Source organism: Protopterus annectens, chromosome 2.part1 (genome assembly GCF_019279795.1).
Source record: "Protopterus annectens isolate FY-2018-M chromosome 2.part1, PAN1.0, whole genome shotgun sequence".
In the NCBI taxonomy this organism is placed as follows: domain Eukaryota; kingdom Metazoa; phylum Chordata; order Ceratodontiformes; family Protopteridae; genus Protopterus; species Protopterus annectens.
Genome location: NC_056729.1, coordinates 1082064629 through 1082089036, shown reverse-complemented (window position 1 = coordinate 1082089036; position 24408 = coordinate 1082064629). Strand labels below are relative to the sequence as shown.

The following is a 24408-nucleotide window of genomic DNA, read 5'->3' as shown; positions in this document are numbered from 1 at the left end:
CTCCATCTTTAGTGTCCAGTCTCTCATACAACTCTCCATATGCCTTATCCTTAGCCTTCACCACCTCTCTCTTTGCCATGTGCCTCATCTCCTTACACTCCTGTCTACTTTCTTCATCTCTCTGACAATCCCACTTCTTCTTCGCCAGCCTCTTCCTCTGTATACTCTCCTGTGCTTCCTCATTCCACCACCAGGTCTGCTTGTCCTCCTTCCTCTGTCCAGATGTCACACCAAGCACCTTTTAGCAGTCTCCCTTACTAGCTCTGCTGTAGTTACCCAATGTGTTTAATGTGTTTAATGTGTTAAACAAAATGTGTTTGTATTAAAATATACAGCACATTCTGCCCTTATCAATATTCTTGACTGAAGGATATTTTACTGATTTATTAAAATTTTATGTAAACTGTGACGCCTGCTTTAATATGTCTGCATTTCTAGAACATATAGAAAGGGAATACCATATGTTAAATAACACATAATCTAACAAAAAGATTTACAATACAACACACAAAATAGAAGTGGTCACTGAATATAACAGTATGCTTTTCATTAGAAAGTAATTCAAGTGGCTGATATGTGCTGTCCTGTATTTGCTTTTAGTTTTAATCAAAACATCAAACACCTGTAAGTCTTTATTTAAAAGAAACCGTGATTAATTTTTAGATACTGTAGCAGGTTTTTGGAAGAAGTGTACAAAACAAATAACACTGCATTGTTATATCACCATTAACCTTGACTGTGTCACCTTGAGCTTCTGTATCACAGTATCTAACAATGTTCACTTACAAAATACAATTCACACAGTCATGTTTAGTGCTAAACATTAAACATAGCAGGATGAGTCCCTATCATCCTGACAGTAAACCATAATATCTTTGGAGTTAATGGGCAGGCGAAGAGTAGAGAGCAGACATTTTTCTGAAAAGGCAGTCACTGTCCCATTAAACTGTAAATACCTGTGTCATATCACCACAACTACAGGTTTAGTATTTCAGCATGGGATTGCCCCCTGTACCTCTTTCTTATTACTTCTTGTAGTTGTAATCTCATTTCCACCCAGTTCAGAGGGTATAGCCAATGCAGATTCTGATTCCCCTCCTTACAAAGGCAACAGACTACTTCATTACACTTCTAAACAACTTTGCTCATGTTTATACCAGATCACAAATGCAGGTCGCTGATAAACACTTTGGTTGACACTCAGAGATGTTTTTAGGAATGCAGATTGCTTGCAGTGTACAGAGAAAATATGCTGCAGTGTACTATTGATATAAATAGTTAAGCAAAGACATACCGTGTGACTAGGCCAAGAATGTGTGAATAGCAGACAATATACAAAAAATATACAAAGAAGAGCAAGGTAACAATCTCACTCCTCAGTGCAGTGTACAAATCTCATGAAAACACATATGAGTGCCATCTGGCAAACTCAGTAGTCACTGTCAGTTGAATGATGTTGCTAAGGTGCGCTTTAAAGAAACATACCTAGCAGATGTGAAACAGCATCAATGGGTGCACATTACCTTGTGCACCTTATTTGTACCATGAAAGCAGTGATAAGATGACTAGAGGAAAATAGACAGAGGTACAGCAAGTAGGGGAACACACATCAGAATTACAATAAGGTAATGAAAGGTTGAGGGATGTAGGGTATATATGGATTTGTGTTCTTTAATCGAAAGTATGGTTCATCGAACCGTACTGGGGAAACCACCCTGCACCCCCCTACTTTAATATTCTCACTCCGAGATCATACTACAGTGGGGAAAAGGGAATATTCCCTTATCCCCACTGTACCACGATCTCAAAAGGAGTTTCCTTAGTTGTACATCAACAGTATACATTGATGTACAACTAACGGTACATGCAAACCTGCATTTTTTTTTTTTAGCGAAAGTGCATTTTCAACAAAATGCACTTTCGCTAAAGTGGGTTAGATAAAGAGTACTTTCAACAATACAATAGGATCCATATATATATATATATATATATATATATATATATATATATATATATATATATATATATATATCCTTGAATTGCTTATTGGTCTTGTGCAATTATATTTATTAACTACTTACTTCTAAAAAGTTACCTTGGGATTCATTAAAAGACTATTCTTGCATGGAGTGGTTCCTGTCCATGTCACACAGCAGTGTGCCTTGCATATTCATGAAAGCGCGCTGCTGTACAGCCTACATGAACATGAACCATGAGCGAGTGCAGGGGGCATGTCTCGGCAGTGCTCGCACATGTAACATGCCCCCTGCACTCAGAAAGTGCCATTATGGCACTTTGAAAATGTTAATAGTGTATGCGGACATAGGACACACATAGACCACACCACCATACCTCTCAACCTCTTAGAGCAAAAATGTGGACAAAAACACATAATAATGGAGGGACAAAGACCCAAAAATAGGGACATGTTTGAAATATTGCCCTTGCAAACTTAGAAAGGCAATGGAATAGCAGGTTATGCATAAGCATGAATGTTCCCTAGAGGAAACAATGAAAAAGTGTCTCCAGTTGTGGCCACAGTTTCTCCATGTATGATGTATAATCCATAAAAGTTGCAAAAAGTTGTAAACATGTAAAAAGTTAAAATCCATTTTATTTTATTTTTTTTTACCATCCCATGTAAAGTTTAAGCATAGCTAATAAGGTATGCATGTCATGCAGTTGTGCTTAGCATAACTTAAATATCCCAAGGAGCTAAATAGAAATATTCAGGCAAAACCATCAAAGTGAGATAGGGTAGCAGTTAAAGCTTCTGCTTTGCATGCAGGCATTCACAGTTTAAACCCCCAATGAAGTCTGTTCACTTTTACATGGGAAAGCAGTATTAAAATTATTTTGTTTTATTAAATGAGGTAGTAAATAATATTTGTCAACAAAGGTAGTGTAGCATGTCCAAAAGTGAGGTGTGAAACCCTCATATAAACACAAGTGCTCCATACGATATAGTCACACAAGAATATAATGTAAGCACATAGGGGTGTCATGGAAGGTAAACATACAATTATAATATCTCAGTGAAGAGAAATCATACCCACAATCCTGATACTCTATAAAATGAAATCTGAGCAATGCTAAGAAGTGCTCAGCTATGCTATAAATGCTAAGCAATTAGTAGCCCAGCTAAGTGGATTTGCTCATTGGTAAGCAGTGCTCAACATCTAATCCTTTTAGCACTGCCAATCTAAGCTAAGCGGGTTTGCGTGTCACTTAGCTTAGATCGGCATATTCAAAAATATTCCAATGATGGCAAAGGATGGGAAATCAGCCCTATTTAAACCTTGCAGGTGGGAATGCAGCCCATAACCAGTTGTAGCTGATCACTGCAGGCACTATCGTTGGAGTTGGTGAGGGAACGTATTTTTGGGTGCAGCGCTGGGGCATTCCAGAGTCCAGAGTCATGGTTGGTCTCCAAGTGAAAAACCAACAGGGGAGACTGCTGCAGGGCCAGTACCAGGGCTCACAATACAAAGTGGAGGCCTGGGACCATCTTGCACGTGACCTCAGCAGTGCTACTGGCATTGCTCGGACTGGTGAGCAGGTCCGGCACTATTTTGCTCATGATCATGGGCACCATCACCTACCCTATCTTTAGGGGATATTATGTATGATGCATTTGACCTTGATCTACTCTAAATCAGGGTTAACATTCCAGGTAATAAACATGCCTTAATTCAACAACATATGCTTCAGAGACTATTGTCAATGTTAAGGTCAAATTCTGTGTAACATATATATATATATATATATATATATATATATATATATATATATATATATATATATATATATATATATGTGTGTGTGTGTGTGTGTGTGAGTGGGTATGTATGCATGTGTCTATATCTGTGTGTGTGTATGTGCATGTGTCTTTGTGTGTGTGTGTGTGTGTGTGTGTGTGTGTGTGTGTGTGTGTGTGTGTGTGTGTGTGTGTGTGTGTGTGTATGAGGACTGTCCTTCCACTAATGAGGCTCAGTAGCTCAGTATGTCATCTGCTCAGATTTTAACAGGCAGATTAACTACTTTTCCTACATTGGTGATTCATGAAAACCAACATAAAATAAAATAAAATTAAAACAAAAAAAAAATGCCAGCTAAAGAAATCAGCTGAGACAGAAATGTCACTATGACAGAAACTGCAGAAATGAGAATTAAAAAGTCATTAGATGGTCTAGCTATTTAAGAAGAACTTTCTGATAAACCAGCCAAGCCTTTGGACTGAGCATAACATGGACTGCACATTATATTTTAAGGGGAGTGAACACAGGATTAAATTGCAAGGTTGTATGATCGCAACATTGAGATCATTTATAGAGCATAAAAAAAAGATTCAGGCATATTTAGGATATGCTTTACGAAGCTCATAAACATTGGAGCTGAACATTATAGTATTTGCAAAACGCAACTGTAGTATTGCAAAAGTATTTCTGAGTATTAAACAGTAAACTTACATTTTTTTTGTCTTGAGAAATGCAATACAAAGAAAGTGTTGTTATTGTTGTTATCCAAAAGGGCCCTTTGATATTAAAAAATAAACGTTATTTTCAAATTTATTTTGCTGCATATCCACTCAAGACAAAACTGAAAGTATTCTGATTTTTTTGTGATATTTTTTCATGAAGTATAATTTTTGCATACGGCATTTGCTTACTTATTAAAGGCAATAATTATCTTATCAGTTAAATGTTTAAACATAAATATTTTAGTTGGAAAATTTAACTGGAATACATATAAAGCAGCCTTAGTGGTTAAGGGCTGGCATAATGGTTAACATGTTACTTCACAGACACAAGGTATAGAGTTTAATTCTCACCTTTGAGAGAAATAGGCTAGGCTTAAAATGGCCGACAAGGGCAGCTAACCTAGTACGTGCTTCTGAACCAAGTATAACATAAAATTGCATAAAAGGGTTGTGGCAGTAACATGTGACACACCATGCATTAACATTGGCTATGCTGAGTAGCATAGTGATAGATTAAATTTTAAAACAATACTTCTTGTAAAGAGAGAAGAGAATATGTAGGTGTAAATCACTTTTATTTCTTAATTCTTTGAACTGTGTATAACTAATTTCACTTCCTTTAGACACATCCATAGCTTCTGATAAAATCAAGTCTGTTTCTCGTAAGATACTTCTCCTCCTTCATTACTTATTATAGAAAAAGTTTATTGCTAATTAATTACCCAAAAATTTAGTCATCAGTTCTATTCTTTCACACTAGAACACAACCACCTAGACAATCTTAAACGTCTTATTCTCTTGAAAATGTACAAAATAATAATAATAAATAGGAAACTTTTACTGTCAGACAGCAGTTACTGAAAACTTCTCTAAGAAGATTGCATTTGCTTTTCCTCACAATGAAAAGCAAAGCAATTAATTTCCTCCATGGTTTCTTTTCTACCAGCATGTAGGAATGCATGACATTATACCTCATCACAGTTTTCATCTAGCAGACTTGTACTAAGAAATAGATTGAGTATCTCAGATCCACAGCTTTCAGCATTTTGATTTATTTGATAGTAAATTAATGGTAAATAACATTGTGTAGTATACACACTTTTGCAAAACTGTTCACAACATTCAGTCCACTATTCTTAAGTGCTCTTAAGCATGACGTTGAGAAGTAGGTTCAGATTATTTCATTGATAGTTTTATAATTTTGTTAATGACTTCCCAAATCTGTAGCCTATAATTAGTCAGTACTTTGAAAGTCCTATAAGCCTTGATACAATTCCTGATATAAGATTAGAGTTTTGTATACCTTTTATAAAGCATCATCAAAATGGCTATGGTGCCTGGCTATTTTAACATTAAACTGTGGCTTACACATTTCCTATTAACACTGACTACTTGTACCAATGACAATGATTTCAATGCGCAATTGGAGTAAACATTCAAGCATAACTGGGCAGAGAACTCCAAAATTATGAGCAAATACAAGGCAAAAGAATGTTCTGTCCAAACAGCATATCACGGATGACAGAAATAGGAACCATGCATGCACTTCAAACATGCCACCAGAAGAACATACAGCATGTGACAAATGCAATCTTTAAAAGGTAATAATTTAAATTTGGAGAATCAATCCTCTTTTTGAAATGTGCATTACATATCAAACAGTCACTATTACTTAAGAGTGACACAGAGGTTTTTTTTTTTTTTGTCTTTTAGCTGTCTCATTTACTTGACCAATCAATGTGAAAGTAAAAGACCATAGTTCTGACTGAGAATAAAAGCCAACATTAGGCTTATTTTTTTAAATAAGTTGTTTGAATCTGAAGCACATCTATATGACTCAAACAAGTACGTTATGTTGTGTGTGTGGGGGGGGAGTTGTATGGGTGGATGCACTATAAAACTACTTCAGGTTAGGGATTATTAATAATAGGCTGAATAACATCTGATAATATTGCATGTTTTAAGGTATCTCCAAAGTGACGATAATAAAACTGTTCAACTAATCTGGGGGGATTTGAACACTTAAATATTGCAGAGATCCTTTACTCAAATGAAAATAGTTCATTTTGTAAATTTATCTGGACAGTCCATTCACAGCACATGTATACTGCATTGTCAGATAACTGATATCAACATCTTCATTTAATTAGGTGAGTATTCCCATCTAAGTGACTTAGAAATAAATAACGGAATACTACCACAGTTTTAGACACTTTCTTATTGATGTTTACCAACCACTTACTTAATATGATTACTGTTTATACTTCATACTACATGCAAGTTATTTAGTACAAATAGTCAAGCAAATTTTATATATATATATATATATATATATATATATATATATATATATATATTTGTGCATATTTCGATGCATACACTATTCTATTTTTATAAAACGTCTTACTTTTTTATCTTTTTTGACAGTTGAACTCTGAAGACACAATAATAGAAAAGTCAGAACCTATAGCACAAAGAAATAAACGTGAATTAGGTAAGAGGAATTATTTAGAATGCACATTAAAAATATAGGGAGTAAAGATTTTTGAATTAGTAAAATCATTGCTTAATTTTCTTTGAGAAATGCCTATATATTTCTTGTAGACTTTCCATGAATCTATATAAAATTAGTCCTGAAATCTCAAGCTGTATTGTATGTACTGATCAAGATAAGAAATTACAGTTTTTGGCATCTGAGTTGCTGTGTGACTATGGACAGAGTATGAATCATTGGTCACTAGAAAGAATAACCATAAAGCAATCCTGAATCTAGCAGTTTTGCTATTCCCATTGCTGTATTTGCTGGAAGGGAAGAGTTATGCTTGTCTTCAAACAAATCATGTCTAATGTGGTCCAGATTAAAATGTTGCATTTAACTGTAATACCATTTTCACCAAAACATGTGTAATATTACCTTTATCAATACAACCATGGCTTGTGATGGTGATCCCAAAGTAGGTGAGTACCTGCTAGAACATTAAAGGAGCTATACTAAAAGAATTCACTTGAAACTAGACAGCAAGGGAAGGAATGGGAAATTGTGGAAACTCTGATGCAGTCAATGTTGAGGAGCGATAGGCCACTGAGTTCCCATATGACAGAGCAGCGGATGGCACAGGATGAAATTGAAGAGAATGTGCTACAGGAAGATGCTATAGAACTTTCTATAGAATGTCTGCAGGAAATGGAAAACAAGGGATGTGCCCTAAGTTTGGAAGAAAATGAGCTAAGAGAAGAGTTGCTTGCTTTAATAGACATACATATATTAAGATCAGTGAAAGAAATAGTCTGCAGAAGGTCAATAAAACCCAAAAACTCAGAAGTCTGATAAAATATACTAAAACAGTAATTAGGACTGTCCATACAGATCCATGCAATATAGCAGAAATAAACCCGATATATTATTGTGCAGCTAAATTAATAACTGACAAAGTTCTACCACAAGAACACAGGGCAGTGATGGAAAGGAAGGGGAGGAATTGAATACCATCATGGAAGTATCGAACAGAGAAAACTATTAAGCAAGAAAGACAAGAAGTTTCACTGTTAGAAGACAATAGAAGAGGGAATAGATCAACCAAAATACTAAGGAAGATAGATGTGATAAAAGCAATGTGCAGTATTAGAATAGACGAGGATCTAGCATGCACTATAGTAAATAAAAAACAAAAAAATTCAGCACAGGCTGAAAAACTTAGAAGATACACAGATAAATGTAAAGAAAAAGTGCAACATAAGCAATTCATTGATGACCCAAAAAGGTTTTATAGAGAATAGGGAAACAAGGTAAAAGGAATTGAAAGGCCACCAAAAAAGAAGAAATAGATACATTTTGTAGAACTATTTACGAAAATCCTGTGGAACATAACAAAGATGCTAAATGGATAGAAGAAATAAAAGAAAGAAGTTTAAAGGTACAGGATATGAAATTAGATGAAGTAACAGTCAGAGAGATTGAGTCAAAGTTATGAAAAGCCTCTAATTGGAAAGCCCCAGGCCCAGATGCATTACCTAACTTTTGGTTAAAAGTATCAATATCTTTGCATGAAGATTTAGCCACGAGTAAGAACTATTTATATGCACACAGCGAACAGACACTGATCTGGCTAACAACAGGAAAAATAACGCTCCTACTTATGAGTGAACCTGCAAGCTACCCTAAAAATTATAGACCAAAAACTTGCCTTCTGACGATATAAAAAATATACATGGGAATTGATGTTGACAGAGTTTATAGTCATTTTAGGGCGGCCACAGTGTTGCAGTGGTTAGCACTGCCACCTCACAGCAAGAGGTTCTCCAGTTCGATCCTTGGCTGGGGTGCCTTCTGTGTGGAGTCTGCATTTCCTCCCTGTGGTCGTGTGGGTTTCATCCGGGTGTTCCGGTTTCCTCCCACATCCCAAAGACATGCTGTAGGTGGATTGGACACTCTAAATTGGCCCTAGGTGTGAGTGTGTGCATGTGTGTGCCTTCTGTGGAAGGTTAGGCACCAGGCTGGCAACTCAACACTGTAAAACTCCACTGCCAATCATGAGCGGACAAGTGATCCGCTGTGGCGACCCCTAACCGGGAAAAGCTGAAGGAAGAAGAAGAAGAGTTTATAGTCATTTTGAAGAAAATTCAATTATAGCAGTAGAACAAAAGGGCAATAAAAGAAAGTCATGTGGAACAAAGAATCTAAGTATGACATGAATTGACTACAAAAAAAGTATTTGATAGTACTCCCACATTCATGGATAAATGAGAGCTTAAAAATGTATAAGATATATCCTACACTGATCGACTACACTACAGTGGACATGAAAGAGTGGCAGACGACTTTGCAATTAAGCCATGATAAAGGACAAATTATTATCCCAGGGATAAAAATTCAAAGGGGGATATTCCAGGGTGACTCTCTGTCACCATTGCCTATTCTGCCTTACCCTTAACCCATTAAGTTGTTAACTTAACAGCATAGGCTATGGCTATAATTTGTCTTCAAGAAATCAACAAAGTGTAAAGACTTCTCATCTTCTTTTTGTCGATGATTTAAAACTGTATAGCTCATCAGATGAGGAACTGAAAGCACAACTGCAGCTTGTCAAAACTTTTTCAGATGATATAAGAATGTCATTTGGTCTTAATAAATGTGCAAAAGCAACCTTTATAGTGGGAAAACTGCAGCACCAGGAAAACATCAGTTTGGGACAAGAATGTGATATAAAAGAATTTGAGCAAGAAGGAGTGTATAAATATTTGGGAATTGATGAAAGATCAACAATAAAACATAAACAAATGTAAGGAATACTTTAGAAGATTTAAATTAATCCTGAAAACATCATTAATATCTAGGAAAAACATCCAAGCTATAAACCAATTTGCTCTTCCTGTCCTAACTTACAGTTTTGGAGTGATTGACTGGCCCCAAAATGTGTTGGATAGATTAGATAGGAAAATAAGAAGGGTGCTTCATTCTCACCAAATGATTTATAAAAAAATCAGTGTATACCAAGATTATATATTCCCCATTCTGAAGGAGGGATGAGCTTCCTTGAAATTGATTACATGTATAGATCTGCCATCGTGGGACTCCACATATATCTACTGATCTCACGAGACCCTAACATAGTGAAAGTTTTGAAACATGAGGAGAATAAATCTAAGATGACTTGTCTGCTTCATCTAGCGGAAGCATATCAGTGTCAACCAGGAAAAGAAATCAAACCAGAAGTAGATAAAATCAGGCAGGAACTGAATGTGCCAAAAAACAAAAAAGGAATATAAGGTAAAGGACCAGATAACAAGGCAAGAAATGTGGAAAAAGCATAAATATAGTTGCAAGTATAGAAAACTTCTGTGGAAACCTCATGTTGATCAGGATCGAACATAAGAATGGTTAAGGAAAGGCAAATTCAAACCAAGAGATGAAGGGTTAATATTGGTGGCCCACAATAGTGGGCTACGTAAATGCTGGTTTACAAAGTCCATTAAACATGTGGGAGAAACAGACAAATGTAGGTTTTGTAAAACCGAACTGGAAACAGTCACACACCTCATTGCTGGTTGTGACATACTATGGGCAGAAAGACTGTATATGGAAAGGTATAATAATGTGGCAAGACTGTTGCACTGGGGATTGTGCAAACATTATGGTATTGAAGTGACTGAAAAACACTGGAAAAAATGAGCCACAAAGCATCATACAAAATGATGAAGTTTATATCACATGCAATCACCCATTATAAACAGTTCAAAAGGCAGATGATGGAAAACCAGATATTGTTGTCCATGAAAAGAAGACAAAAATAGCATTGGTCATTGAAATCGCCACACCCAGTGTCTTGCATACAGAGAGACAAAAACTTATAATTTTCAAGATATGCAGGCAGAAATTACAGCAATGTGGAAGAAAGATACCCAGACAGTTCATAGGATTATAGGAAGTTACTACGCTATTGGCCCTGAGGCCTTTATAAGCCAAGCCAAAAGTTTAGCCCATGTTTAGACAAGTCAACACCAGATGCCTCTGTCCAGCAGGGACACATGTGGAATCCCAGGGGTGTATTTTATGTTTCCCATCCAGTTATCCAGGTTGCGATAAAAAAGGGGTAAAGAAGTACTGTACTTGACGTGGAGAATGAGTCTATTCTACAGACGAGGGAGTCGCTGGGACACAAATCTGTACAACCAAGTCCTGTTAATGTCACAGACCAGGTTGAGGTCATGCATGTGAGTTACTTGAGTGGAGCTTGACTTGCAGATATGGAGCAGTCTCATCAAGGCGATGTTATTGATCACCTTGTATGCCAGACAGAGGTCACCTCTGAATAGTCTGTATGAAACTGAGAAGAGGGATAGGGCTTTTAGCCTATCTGTGTATGGTAGATGTTTGAGGCCCTGGATTCTCCTGGTGAGGAACCTCTGTCATCTTTCCAGCTGCTGCATGTACTTTGTGAGGTTTAATGGGCCTTATAAGGGAAGAATACAGGGATGTTATGACCTCTTTGTCCCTGGATGAGATACCCTTACTTATGAGGTGGACCATGCTGAAGGCTTTTCATATAATGGAAGCAACATCATGGTCAAAAGTCAGGTTGCTATCAACCTGGGTACCCAAATCCCTCAGAACTGATTGCGTCCTTAGGAGATTGTTATTAAGGTGATCATTTGTGGGGAAGTCACTCTCCCCAAAGGGGATGATGATACATTTTTTGGTACTCAGCTTGAGGCTAGGTTCCTGCCATCAGTCATTGGTCTGTGTGAGACCCGCATGGAGGATGTCCACATCACTAGGAGAATTAATGACAGCACCCAGCTTGCAGTCATCTGCAAACTTGGTCAGCCATACCCCACTGGTTTTGACCTGCACCTCAGAAAAGTATATCCCAAATAACAGAGGCCCCAAGACCGAATCCTGAGGTATGCCACTTGATATGGGTCTTCTGCTTGAGGTGGCTTCCCCTATTTTGACTAGGTGGGCTCTGTCAGTGAACCTGTTTGCTACCCATCTGGTAACATACGAATTGATGCTTACTTGAGAGAGTTTATCTATTATGCTAGAGTGGGAATAGTGTTGAAGGCTTTGGCCAGGTCAAGGCAGGTGATGTGCACCGTCTTCCCCTAGTCCATGCCTTTGGTGACTATCTCAAAGAAGTAGACCAAATTTACCAGACATGACCTCCCCTTGATGAAACCAAACTGTGTTGGATCAAGTGTTTGGAGGTTGCCAATGTCCTTGTTAATGAGGTCAATGGTAATCCATTCCATGGTCTTGCAGATCAGGCTAGTTAGGCTGATGGGTCTATAATTTCCCAGGATTGGTGGACATGCCACCTTTGTGCAAAGGGATGAAAGTCACAGACCTCCACTCAACTAGGACAAAGTGGTACTCAGGCTTTAGCTGAATAGTAGTAGGAGCAATGGGTCTTATAAAAAAAGAATTTACAATCATATTTAGATATGTTACCAATCCATGTAACCCCATACGAATTGCAGAAGGAGTCATTACTGGGCACATTGCTGGTGCTGCGAAGAGAACTTCTGGTTGCCATCAAAGATTGAAACAATACTAATTTCATGAACTTTAATCATACCTTGACTTAGGAATGGGGTCTATTCCTGTCATGGTATTAGAAACCCAAAAGATTTGAAGAAATTAAAAAAATTGTTGCATTTATAAAAATGCATAGTATGAAGAAAGATTAAACATTTAACTCTATAAAATATAATGTATAGGTTAGTAAGATGTACATGGTGGCTAACTTTCAGGACATCTAAGAAGAAGAGTTAAGGGAAGATCTATGTCTATAATTAAAAGATCAACCTATAGAAATGAGAAGAAGGGGACTTTTGTACAGAATAAGAATACAAATCATAATTAAACAGAACTAAGAAGAGATGGTTTGACTATCCATAGTATAACAAAATAATGGAACATTCTTCCCCTGAAGAATGGGGAAATCACAAACCTTGAAAAATTTTAAAAGTCAGCTTGACAATTATATTGATGAGACCAAGTACTTACATAAATCACAGGAGACTTTATTATTAAATGTCTAGCTGACCAATGGCAACAAGGAATTAACTTTGTAACTATGCATGAAATCTTTCACTCCTAATGTTCTACCATGGCCATGAATTACGATTTATACTCTTGGTGGTGCTGCGATAGCATTGTCGCCTCACAGTAAGACATTGTCCTGTTCGATTCTCAGCTAGAGCGTCTTCTGTGTGGAGACATGCATGAATGGGCGTACCTTCATTGAAGGTTGTGCATCAGAGCTGGCAACTTGGCACGTAAAAATTTACTGCTAATCATTAGCAGACCGGAGTTCCGCTGTGGCGACCCCTAACCGGGAAAAGCCGAAAGACACAACAACTCTTGTTCTTTTCTTTCAAATCTAAACACTATTTAATTTGGCTAACTTCATATATACATTCTTTTTTCAAAGTGCTCATCTTTCTGAAACAGTTAAAGGTTTGGTAACTATAAACATTGTCAAGCAAAGAACTATCTTAAGCAAAGGTGAGATGTATATATCTTACTGTAGCTTTCAAAGCTGAAAGGATTCTGAAATTTATGAAACCTAGTAGTCCAGTTTTAAAAATCATAAAGGACAGCTTGCCCTGCTTTGTCTGCTTCCCTTTTTATCTACTGTTTAAGACTGAAATGTATTAGTAAGAAAAAAGGCATACTATGTTTGCAAGGCATTGCTTTTATCTCATGTTTATGGGGGGTGGGGGTGGGGGGGGCTCTGATACATAAGCCAAAACATAGACACTAAAGCATGCACTACATTCAAATATGTGGGCAACCCATAATGGCTAACTGCACTTACACCTGGCACATCCACCTATCTGTCTAGAGCCCTAACCTCCTATCTATTCTATTTGCTGTGTTCTGTACCTATTGATTGCATATTAGCATGGATATGGTTAGTTACTGTACTGTATTTTGAAACATTACATCTAGTATGACAAAAGCAGACCATACCTCAATTAAAAATGCCAGTAATGAATTCCTCAGTTTAACCAGATAAACTATTATTGTGCTTTTTATGACATATGTAAAAAATGTGAAGTGTGCATTCATTAATACGAGGATACCCATATATCAATGGCAATTGTTAATCTTTTCACTGGAAAGGGTATCTCCTGAGCTGCACTGAAAAAAGGCTTCCCATCTTTTTAAACTGTGGCTAGGTACTCAGAAAACAAAATTTTACTTTCAAACTCCTAGAGAAATGTGGATAGTGGTTGATATATAACCCATTAGATGGGTTTTCTTCAATCATGTTTTGAGGCATTGGCCCACAAATGTTAAAAATGGCAAAGTTGCAGGAATTTGTTATGTCATTCATAACTTGCATTCAGATCAGAAGTCCCAAATACAGAAGGTTTGTAGTAACCTAAAGAAAGACAATGGTCCTACACTACTGGTACAGTAAGGGCTAACAATCTGCTGTGGCACAGAGAAGATAAGTAAACTGTATACATGTATACTGTATAAACTGTATACATGTATGTATCTATGTCTGTATACTTGTTCATTTTTGTTGGATATTCAAAGCTTTGGCACACAGGGGTTATTGTTGGGATGGAGTGAAAAGTGATGAAATGAGCATATATGAACAGAGTAATAATACCACTTATTTATTCTTCTGGGATACTATTATTTGTCCATGCTACCAATGAATACTGGTCTCATTAAATAACTTTCTTACACTCAGAAAGTATACATGTGCTAAAAGATGGACTGAAACAAAGACCACCTGGTAATTTTTTTTTCTGATAGCCTTTAACTGTCTGTGATGTTTTTGCACATCTCTGTTCTACAGGCTTATACCACCCAGGCTTCCTGCTTGCACTATCACATTTCCAAAGAGCAGTCCCACCATTGCCTGTTTTTGCTACTTTTCCCATCAGTCATATACACTTTCATTGCACTTTTGTATCCCTACTGCCCTATTTCACATTCTGTTTCTGTATAAAACATCGACTTCCAAACTTAGAAATGTACTCACATTTTACATTTTCATCTTCTTTTTGGTTGGAAAACCTGCAAATGATGCCATCATAGCAGGATTCCCAATAGTTCAACCCTAATGAAATTGCATACACAGAAAAATAATTTTTAGAATTACTTCTCTCTATTTTCCATCTGTACCACTTTCATTTGCTTTTCTAAACTCCATTGTGTATTTCAAAGAAATTGCATACTATTTCCTTTTGGCATTTATCACATCATAAATTCCATCATATAAGATATCTGGCTGAGGCAGGCCAAAAAGATTATGTGTGTGTACTCGACATATGTTCATGCATTTGTCTGAGTGAATCCATATGTGTGTGTGTGTGTGTGTGTGTGTGTGTGTGTGTGTGTGTGTGTGTGTGTGAGAGTGTGCATGTGTGAGCGTGCATCTGTATCTTCATTTGTGTTTGCATGTTTTTGCATTGGAAGGGTAACTCCATAAGATCTTCATATCCTTAAGAAAGCAGTCATTAGATCAATGACCCTAGCTTCAGCAGTCTGGTTGAAGAACCAATTAAAATTCTCAAAACTATACTGATGCTGCACAATCAGTCTTTTAAGTGTGAGATATTACTCATAAGTAAACTGCTTAACAGCTCAGCTAGAAACTGTGTCTTCACGATACACCTCAGAGTATGAACAAAAACAATTAAAATAGCAACTCATACATACTTAATATTTAAAAATGTAGTACATTAAATGATGTTTAGAAAATAGCTAATTGTTAATTAAGATAGCGACAGTAAAAAATTGATATTCTGGACTGAGGTGTTCCAAAGAATGAACTCATAGAAATCCAAATCTAAATGAATGTAGAAGAAGGACAATAGTAAACACTCTAAATCTGCACTGCAAGCTTATGAGGAACATTTATGTGCTATGGGATTAATAAGGTTTGGCAAGAAACAAATGTCATCATCATGCCAACTTGAATCACGTCATTAGGGATATAACAAAGTAATAAAACATGGGAACCATGTAGTAGCGATGTAATATCATCAGTAGGGAAAGCAATTCAGAATATAATAAAAAAAGTAAGTGTGCATATCAGCACACAAGTCTCTTTAAAATGCAATTAGAAAAGACAGCAGTTCCTAAAAATTCCAGGATAAATGACATCATCCATCCATAGCTCTCAACATTTCAGATTTTCAGAGAATGTCTAGACTTTTCCCTCATAATTTTGGTCTGTTCCTCAAAAAAATTATGTTTTTCTGCAAATCACTGAGAACTGAAGTCTCTAAATAATGGCATGCATGAGTTTCAGACTTCATATCCTTCAGAAAAATGCATAATAATACAAAGCATGTGGCTCCAGCAACTTTCTGAGTTTATAAAAGCAATGTTTAAAATCCACCCGCATTTGTAGGCCTCTGTTCCACCATTACTTAGGCTTTGTCCAGACTTTTTGTGCTAAAAGATTGAAAGTAATGCAACAAGTCCCCATGTATGTTTACTAACTTTAAAGGGGCTTTTGGAATGTCATGTCTCCCTTTTTTTCTTTTTTAAATTTGTTATTGCAATGTTAGTTATCATAAAAACACTAAAAACAAATACATTCTTGGTTAAATTAATTGTATTCAGTAGGGTTCATAGCACATGTGAAAATCATATTTTATTATGAACAGTTTTAAGCAAAATTTTCCATATGTTTGAACCTTTGCCAGCAATATTTTTTAAATCAGATTGTCAGTTGTCAGTTCAACCTAATCTAAGAAGTATGATCAATGGCTATCCACTATCCACTCAACCAAGGACTTCTACAAAGTCAATCTTACAAATGAAACTGAAAAAAATAAGCATTCCATAATTACATAAGGAAACTTGGGGTAATACAGTGGTCTAAAAATCAGTGGTATAAAATCATCTGAATTGTAGGTCATCGCTATTACCTTAACAAAGAAATTCAGTGCCAACCTTAGACCTCCATCATTAAGACAACTAGTATATAAGACAAAGAAGAATTTCTCCCCAGTCATATCTTTTCATCATGTAGACTAGTTCTGCTTGACCAAACATGCAGTTAATATCCTAGGATGTTTGCCCAGTTGCCCTCTTTTCATTTATTAAATAAAGTTTCTGCTTTCCCCAAACAATGACAGGTCACAACAATCTTTATCCAGAAAGGAGGATCTACAAATCTCCCATGTCATACCAGTATCTTGTGTAATGCTATAGAAAGAATCATCATAGAATTTTTTAAGAGAAACACACCTATGCTCCTATTTCTAGATGTCAGTCAGTAGATTGATAAGAAAAGGTCATGTCTGCTAAGCTGAGTTACCAGATTTAAGGAAGTTTTAGCTGTGTTCTCTTTACTCATTTATTTATGAAAAGTACAGTTTTAATCTGTCAGCCACATTTTCATATCCTCAGGAAAAGTATTGAACATTTGTATCTTATGATCTACCAACACTCTAAGAATTGTTATTTTGATCTGGCTGTGGTAAGGAGGATGGAGCCTTGCCTGTGACATAGGCAACAGGGTTTCATTAGCAGTCCTGATAATGATGTAATCAACAAACAGTCATCCAAAGAAAAAAAGGGGTTAACACAGCTTTCTGTTCGGGGGGAGGGGGCACCACTCATAAACAAACAGCAATGGTGGGATTTATGTACTGCTGACTAGGGAAATCACCTCACATATTTTGGGGAAGTGGACAAAACTATTAGCAGTCAGCAACGCTTTGGTGAAGTTGTAGGTTGACCAGTGGGCCAGCCTATTGTGTCCTGACTTCAACTGCACATCTGAGGATGAGCAGGGATGTCCAGCCACAATAAAAAAAGAATGCCTGGTTACTTCCTCAGTGATGGCCTCTCTCAATCTAGGATAACTGCAAGAAGTTCAGAGAGTCAGCAAGTACCAAGGAAATAAATAGGAAAAAATGTAGTAATTTAGCGCTACAGCCCAGCACTTGCTCAGACCTAATAGCAGGCACTAATATACCTAACCCTGATCCTTGATTGCCCAGCAGGGCAAGGATCTTTATTCACCCCTCACCAACCAAGCTACTAAGCAGCTCATCTTACTATTCAGGCATGACCAAAGGGCAATTACAGGTGTACTCTCCAGTCCAGCTGGTGAATCTGGGTATCCTGAGGCAATGTTACAACTACCTCATGTACACAGACAACCGTCTCCTCCTACCACAAAACACTAACATATGCGAGAGATGCAATTATACAGCCAAACTGGAGGCTAAGCAGTCTCCACCCAAGACTGCAACAGACAGTCAAGAGGAGAAGGTTAACACTTACAGCACACCTCCAGCCACACATAGACCTACTAAACCAGCACTGGCAAAAATACACATACATACAAAAAATCATACTCAGAGGCTCTAAATAAAAACCTGCAAAAGCATCAGAGACCTCCAAAGCAGACACCCAAATAACCTGCACCTCCTGTCACAAACCAGACAACACATATAACACAAAATCAGTGTGCCACACAATCACAGCCCTTAAGATGAAATAACATATCTAACACACTAGTAATAGGTGACTCTATAGTCAGGCACTCTAACGTCCCACTCACTAGGCTGGACACACAGAAGGTTACTGTTAGCTGCCTGTTGGGAGCCAGAATCTGCCACATAACACAAGCACTCAGCTCACTCCAGAACAAGTACAAATATGACTCGGTCATTGTTCATGTTGGTGTAAATGACCTGAGACGTACTTTCCTGGACTACATGAAAAGATACATGGAAGAGCTTTCTGATCATGTAGCCCAGACTGGTATGACCCTGAGTAGCATCCTGCCCTCACCAAGAATGATACCTCAGTATAAAGAAAACATGATCAATTTCAACAATTGGCTATGCTTCTGGTGTCATTCAAAGGGGATCCAGTGTCTGTCAGCCTGGGATGACATGCGCGACAAGCAGCGTTGCTTCACAAGAGATGGCTTGCACCTGTCTCCCCTAGGCTTTCGAATACTGGCCAAGGTTCTTGCTGCCCCATAGTGCCTTTTTTAGGCAAGGCTAAAAAGTCAAACCCATCTCCATAAACAGCGCAATTAACAAAAACTAAGGGTTATGCTACTCAGCGCCAGGAGTTTAAATCTCAAAATGCATGCGCTCAAAGCACTCCTCAGTATGGAGAATGTCGACATCTGTGTAGTAACTGAAACCTGGTTCAAGGATCCAGAGACCACCCCAGCACTACCAGGCTACAACTCATACCACACGTTTTGGCCACAGAACATGGACCAAAACACAAAAGGAGGGGGGGTGTATCCATATTCATCAAGGATACCTACACCTCCAGGTTAGTGGCGTAGCATGACACCTCTGAGATCATCCATGTGCAACTAACATCAGGCAAATCTGCAATGCAAATTGTGGTCTGCTACAGATCACCCTCCATGACCCAGGACCACCACTCCACCTTTCTGGAGACACTGGAAAACATGAAGGTCCTACTGAACACCCTAATATTGGGCGATTTCAATTACCCTACAATTAACTGGGAAAACTACTTGAGAACAAACTCCCAGGCCTGGCGCTTCCTGGAATTCATCAACTCAAATGCCCTGGATCAGCTGGTAAACTCCCCTACCAGAGGTGAAAACATATTGGACCTGGTCATCACCAACATGGGCGACAGGTGTTCCATACTGGAAGTCAACCCGTCACTGGTTAGATCAGACTATAAACTAATCACTCTGGATGTCCACATCCCACTACCACCCCCAACTAAGGAAACCACAGTAAATATCTTTCCTAAAGCAAACTTCACCTTACTTAAGACAGAGGCAGTAAGTTTCACAGCCCCCACGCTAAAGGATAACACTTCCCAAGATGCAGAAACATTTACAAATGAACTCTATGAGCACCTACAAGGATGCATGGATTGTGGCATCCCTAGCAGAACCAAGACTAATTCCTCTAAGAGAAGGAAACCAGTCTGGTGGACCCCTACCATAAACAGGATATACAATAGTAGGAGGAAATTAGTTCAGAAAAAAAAGCAAATTCCAAGAAGGAAAGACATCCCTGATCAGTAGCAGAAAGAAACCAAGGTCCCTCATAAAATCATCCAAGGTTAACTTCGAAAGAAAAATAGCCAAGTATTCAAAAGATAACCACAAAGCCTTCTTTAGATATGTTAAGAATCTAAGTGGCAACTCACAGATATGTATTGAACTAGTGCAAAATAGCACAAAATATACTAAACCTACTGATATTGCCAATATCCTGGCAGATAGATTCAGTGCAAATGTCACCCCCCTCTCACCCCTAAAAGGGCCCACAACAATACCGGAAAAGTGTAGTGTCCCGGAAATCACAGACGCACAGGTGAAAACAGCCATTTCAAAAGCAAAAAAAACACAGCTTCAATGGGGCCAGATGGTGTCCCATGCTGCGTCTTGCATGAACTACAGAACAAACTAACCCCCCCCCCACCTAAACACGCTGTTCAACCTCAGCCTCTCCACAGGCTACATGCCCATAGAATGGTACAGAGTAATGGTTATTCCACTCCACAAAGGAGGGGCCACAACTGACCCTGGTAACTATCACCCCATAAGCCTGACTAGCCTGGTATGCAAGCCTATGGAGCGCATCATCATGGAACTCATTAACAAAGACATTGGAAACCTCCAAACACTTGACCTGACCCAGTTTGGCTTTGTTAAGGGGAGATCACGCCTACTAAACCTGGTTGACTTCTTCCAGACAGGCCATAGACAAGGGAAAGGTTGTTCACACTGCCTATCTTGACGTCGCTAAGGCTTTTGACACCATTCTCCACTCAGGTATTACAGGAAAAACTCACCAGCCTGAACATAAACCCCTACATCATGAGATGGGTTGTCAACTGGCTTACAGATGGAACTCACACGGTAAGAATAGTGGGCTCCAGTTCCGACTCTAAACCAGTCACAAGTGGTGTCCCACAAGGCTCGGTCCTGGGACCCCTACTGTTTGGCATATACTTCTCAGAAGTACAGGCAAACATGGGAGGACTATGGCTAACTAAGTTTGCTGATGACTGCAAACTGGGAGCCATAATTGACTCTCTGGCTTACACGGACATCCACCAAAAGGGCTTTACTGAGACAGACACCTGGTGTCAAAGTCATGGCCTTACACTAAATGCTAAAAAATGCATAATCATCCCATTTGGGGAAAAAAAACACCCACAAATTGCCATATAGGTAGCAGCCCCCTTAATACAGAAGAGGTAATAAGAGATCTGGCAACCCAGGTAGATAGTAATCTCTCCTTTGACAATCATATTGCCAAAGTAGTTAGGAAATCCTTCTATGTGGCCCATCTAATTACTAAACGGTTTGCATCTAGAAATAAAGAGGTTATAGTGCCCCTCTACTCATCACTCATCAGGCCCATCATAGAGTACAATGCCCCATTTGGGATGTACCTCACAAGACACTTCCAACAGCTGGAAAGACCACAAAAGTACCTCACCAAGAGGATTACTGGCCTCAAACATATGTCCTATGCAGCCCGACTGAAAAAACTCCAGCTGTACTCAGTGGCATATCGCTTACTCAGAGGTGATCTCGGCCTGACTTCAAAGCCATTTCCAGCTCAGAATTGATGGACATACTCCACCTAAAGAAATCAAAGTCACTGCAAGCCACGTGCTCTAGTAAGCCAAACCTCACCACAAAAATAAATAGAACATGCTTGAGGTATAGAGTCCTGTCAAAGAGACTCCCCATGCTTTGGAACAAAATTCCAAACTACATTAGGCAGAGCCCCTCACAACAATCTTCAAGATAAACCTTGATGAGTGGATGGGTAACAGAAAATACACCCCTGTGATCACTTCATTGGCTCTGCTTGACAGAGGATCAGTTAATTAATCAATGGGGTGGCGAAAGCCAACACACTCTGGCTAGGCTTATAAATGCCCTCGGGCAGATAGCCTAGTACCTACCTATGAACCTATGAACCTATGAGCATCAACTCATTCACCTAAATAAGCACTTTGTTCTACAGTGAAATCATTGTCACTGTTGATTGCCTTTCAACTGTGTTTTCTGAACTTTCTTCTATAAGCTTCAAGTATAAAGTTACAGTATTTAAATCTAATACCATTCACTTTTTTGCAGTCAAGACAATCAAAGTCAAGACATTTTACTTATTGTTGCAAGAATACCTTTACCCAAAATATGAGAGATTTAAATCATCATCCTTTGTCTGTTCAACTTGGTGATGGTTGTACAGAGGTATACATGCCTAAATGTTTTAAGTAGTTTGGCTTTAGTGACAACGTATGTCCCTCTTGTATTCATATGGAGTGTCACATTTTGGGGGGATTTTATGTTGTTTTTAGTTAGATGCACACGTGTAGTTGCTGGTATACTTCATCTGCAAACATCGTCTCTGGTTATTAGTGCCATGTGTATAGAAATGAAGTCCTGAGTGGTGAAATTATCTGGAGTTAGCAGTAGGAATGGACCAGCAGTGGAGAATTGCCACAACACTGGAGAGGGGAGATAGATTGTGAGATCAGCTGTGAATGTGTTAAAGCAAGGTGGAGTAATAGCAGTTCCAAGAGATCCTATCTATGGCATTGCTGGTTTGGCACAGAATTCGGAAGCCATTGAAAGAATTTATGAAATTAAGGGTCGTAATGGCAATAAACATTTGGCAATATGTGTTGGTGGTATCAAACAGATTTATAGGTTTTGTAAAGTCACCATTCTAGACCACTTACTTCAGGATCTATTGCCGAGTCCTGTAACACTTGTGTTTGAAAGATTGGAGGCACTAAATAAAAACGTGAATCCCTTTACTCCTCTTGTAGGAGTATGTATACCAGACCATGCCTTCATGCAAGAATTGGCCCATGCATGTGAAGAACCCTTAGCTTTAACAAGCACTAACATCAGTTCGCAGATTAGTACACTCAGAACAGGAATTCCAGGAGCTTTGGCATCGGCTTGGGCTTGTTATTGATGGTGGTCCCATTGGAGATGTAATGAGCCCTGTATGTCGGTTGAGGTCAAGGGTTGTCAACCTGTTGACTCCTGGGAGGTATAACATTATAAGGCAGGGGTGTGCTCTGTCGCATACAGAGGAAGTTCTGCAGAAGTATGGGCTCTGTTTAGAATCATAACCCTCCATTTTTCCTGCAATTTAGAGAGTAAGATTGGAAGACATTTCATGCTCTATCAGTATCTTTGACTCCACAAGCATTTTTTGTTCTACATCATTTTCATGTTATAAATACTATGGACCTTGTAACTGAGCAGTGAAATCATGGTGCTTGTAGGACATTTGGACCTTTGATTTAAGTGCACTGTCCAGTGCAAGTGTAGTCTCTTCTAGAAATGTAAACTGTTTTCCCCTTTAACAAGATAAAGACGTTAACAGCCTTCTCAAAATTGAATTTGAATGGTGTTTTAATAAGGATAAGTGCTTACTCTTGAACTAGATTGTTAAAATGAAATGTCTCAGTATGTTAGTAGCCTCCATTTAGAAACAGACCTCAGTCACGTGCAGAGTAGTTTTAGGCAGTGCATTTATTCTAGGGGAAGAAGAGTTGTTTAAAACAAACTGGACTGAGATGGCATGATGTAGCAACATTTCAGCAGTCTGCCCTTGTGAATACGTAAAATGTGTGTGTGTGGCGGAATACCATGGCATATGCATATGACAGCAACATGATGTTCTGTTACTAAACACCACCTAGTGGCTGGTTGTAGTGTAAATATGAGTTCACAGAAATGGAAAGAATGACTGCCAGTGGGCAAGTCTTTTATGTGACAGTCGCCATTAGTCTAGAGAGTAAAAAATGCATCAGAAGTCCTTTTGCAATGTTACAGCACTATCTCTTTTGAGGCTTTCTGCACAGCTAACTTAGGTCAGCTGATACTGTAACTATATACAGATAATTATCCTGTGAGAAAAATCAGTGATGGGTCCAGAAAAAAGGTGTGTGTGTGTGTGTGTGTGTGTGTGTGTGTGTGTGTGTGTGTGTGTGTGTGTGTGTGTGTGTGTGTGTGTGTGTGTGTGTGTGTGTGTGTGTGTGTGTGTGTGTGTGTGTGTGTGTTGGTATATCTGCCATGGTTTAGTGGTAAATCACTTTGTGTATGATGTGCAGGGTTCTGGGTTCAAGCCTTGCAGAGGCCATTCTTGGGTTGGCCGGGTGGCTTAATGGCTAAGGTTTTTGCCTTACAAACCCAAGGGATAATCAGCTTGGCTTAAAATGGCTAGCAAGGGCAGTTAACTTAGTATTAAACTATGAACCTATGAACTATAAATAAGGCGAAGAAAGTTCTCTCCATCTTTATACTACAAGAACTACTGACATTCCATGTTTTACCACAAGTCCTACTTACCTTGCATCTTTATACTCTAAGTCCTACTGACTTTGGCACCCAGGGCTGGGTTTTTACCCATGCAGCTCACTCGCACTAGGCAAAGGTTAGGCA

At 38.4% G+C, this 24408-nt stretch overlaps 1 pseudogene; it reads left to right on the top strand.

Annotated features, from left to right (window-relative positions):
* Positions 1 to 24408, top strand: part of LOC122794938 — a 65393-nt pseudogene that overhangs the window by 2975 nt on the left and 38010 nt on the right.